This window comes from Athene cunicularia, assembly GCF_003259725.1.
Source record: "Athene cunicularia isolate RWA chromosome 3 unlocalized genomic scaffold, athCun1 chr3_part1, whole genome shotgun sequence".
NCBI lineage: Eukaryota > Metazoa > Chordata > Aves > Strigiformes > Strigidae > Athene > Athene cunicularia.
In genome coordinates this window covers 36,301,701-36,304,742 of record NW_020799097.1, presented here as the reverse complement: position 1 = coordinate 36,304,742, position 3,042 = coordinate 36,301,701, and positions in this window count along the sequence as shown.

Here is a 3,042-nt window from a genome sequence, read left to right as displayed (position 1 = left end):
ACGCGCATGCGCACCGCCCGCTCCCGCCCTCAGCGCGCGCCGCGTCCCTCTCTTCCCGCCGCCCCGCGTGCCGAGCACTAGCCCCCGCCTCCCAGCGCACGCGCACCAAGCCCCATTCTGAGAAAAAGCAAGCACGGAGGACGAGAATCGCTGTTGCCCTGCATAGCGTTCCGGGCCGCGGGCCGGTTCCGCGGAGCAGGAGGAGCGAGCGCCTTACCGAGCTCCGCCGTCGCCTTCCCTGCAAGAGACAAGGCCAGCTCACCGCGGGGCGGGGCGGGGCGGGGCGGGGCTGCGGGTCCTTTGCGCCGCTCGTCGGTGTCGCTGCTATCAGTGTGTCTGGTACCGGGCGCATCGGGGAGTGCCGAACTGGGCCTCGCCTCTCCCCCGGTGTTCTCACAGCCGCGGCTGAAACAAAAGTCTTCACCTTTCCTTTTAAGCGTTGTTCTTCCACTGGGATTTTCATACGGTTTTGTTGGCATCGAGAAACACTGAACAGGTGTCTGAAATCCTCAAATTCTACTCCAGCAGGTGGCCTAGAAAGATAAAAATAATTCAGAGACCTGCAGATACCCTTCCCAGTGTCCCTTTAACCCCCTCTCAACTGCACATCCAACCTCTTCTTGAGTCTTGTTCAAGGTCTTTTTTTTTTTTTTTTCCAAAGCAGTCTTGCTTATACTTTAATGGCATTTATTTTAGCAACAGAATTTACAGTCTTTCATATGTACGTATTCCCTTGTCAGGTTTTATAGTACATTCTTTCTATTGTTCTCCTTACCAAAGTGACCACCTCACATTCCTTCTCCAGATGCTCCCATCACCCAGGTAACTTGCTCTACTTTTGCAAGTTTTTCTTCTTCCTCTATGTCTGTTATTCCCACCATTCACTTGCCTCCACATCCTTCCCCTTTTGCCAGTGCTTCACATCTTGCCCACACATGCTTCTCCATCAAACCATTCCACACAGGCTCCAATACATGTGGAAAGCCCCTTTGAGTCATTTTTCTTTGTGTTGATATAGTCTTCCAGATTAACCGTAGTGGACAGCATTTTGATCCAAGAAGTGTAACTCTCAAAATCTTGCCTCAGAGAAAGACTAGAAACTTGAATGATGTATATATGACATCATCTGTTTCAAATGAGAGGGCTCATGTGTAACCACATCTGAATAGGGCCTGGTTTTAAACACTGGAATATGAGATTTCATATCTAATATGGAATATGTATTACTATTATGTTTAGATTTTCTTTTCTGTCTGAGTTCCAAGCCATTACGGAATATCCCTGTTAATGGCCACAGGACCATTTCAGTGAAGACCATTGTTTCATTATGTAGAGTGCGAAAAAAAAAAAAATCTTGTTGATTTTTAATATTCATCATTGGGATTTATGCAAGATAAGAGGCCTAATCCTACTGCTAACTGGAGAGATGAGTCTCTTGCTCTTTACATGCCCTTTATCCCTAGAGACTGCTGACAAACCACTCGAGATCATGGGATCAGACAAGTTCTACCATATCCCACTGTATCCCATGGAAGCAAAATACTGATGAGTATCTAAAGGGGGCAAGAATTTTAATAAACTAAGAGAAAAGTAATCTGTCCAGTGAAGGAAGCATATAAATGTCAAATGTTGAGATTGCCTCTGACTCCACTGGAAGGCAAAACGTAAATTTTGTGAAACGTGAAAAAATTTAGTACATAGCAAACATTATAACCATCAAATTACATATAACCATTTATTTGTATGGATAATAGTATGAGAGTTTACAAATATCAAAGTTTGCTATTCAAATAATTATATTTCTTTTACTAAGCAATGTATTTGAGTAGGAGGAATTTAGCTATATTGCATGTGCTTTTGGCCAGATCTGCAAAATTTACAAATGGAGAACAGATAGTACAGGTAGATATTACTTATAAGTCTGTGATCTATTATTAATATGTTAGTTGTTGGACCTGTGAATTGCTAAACTCAAAGTATAAACTATGAGATATATTTGGTTTAGGTACATTTAGTATTTGTCGTGCTCTATTATGTGTAAAATAACCAAGGCAATAACCTTGGTCAGATATTCCGGGAGATGCTTCAGTTTTCAACACAGGCAGATAAATATACTCCTTACTGTCTTGGTTCAGTAACTGTTGTCTCCTACATCTGGTGATATATGGAACCTGAAAAGGAAAAAATGGTCATGCAGCCTGGTATCTTACAGAGGAAGTTCTGACATTTATGGTGGAAGGGTGGAAAGAAGAAATACCTTCAGTAAGACCTGTTCACCTGCTGTCCAGACCTAGGTGAAAGAGAAAAATGTGTCCGGAGATGAGGCTTGCCACCTAAATTATTACTGTCTTTTGAGTACAGAAGGTAGTTTGTCCACATGGCCTTGGGAATTTGCACTGGTACTAAAAAGGGAAATGGGCAATCAGAGAAGTTTATCCAAATGTACTTTGGCTGACCAGTATGTTAGCAGAGATGAGTCCTAGCATTCATGTTTTCCAGCTCTGAGGAGGTAATAATTATATCCACATTGTTCCTGTTATATATTACAATATTCCAGCAACTTCAATTACGTTTCGAAAACAGCTTTCTCATTTGGAAGTTGTTCAGTCATTTAGGGCCACTTCCCTTAAATCTATACACCAGACGTTAAAGATTCTGCCGATTTCAGCAGCTGCATTCCCCATCTCTGTGTATTAGTCATCATGCACACCCTTAGCCCTTTAAAAAATCTGGCAGTCATTACTATTATTTCTGAATAATCACGCAGAGCAATTAATGAGGATCTGATGATGACCAGACCCTACTGACATAGCCCAGATTATGCCATGTTTATACCAGCATTAATCAGATGTAACTCCTTTGAAGTCCATGTTCTTACCTCTGATTGACATGGATCTAATTGTGAGCAAATTCCAAGTATTGGACTCTGACATGAGCCTATGGCTCCATGTCTACTATTCTACTCCAAAATCTCTCAAAATTCGGACATAGCTTGCAGCTGAACCTTAGATTCCGAGTTTGTCACATTTTCCAGTAGATGTT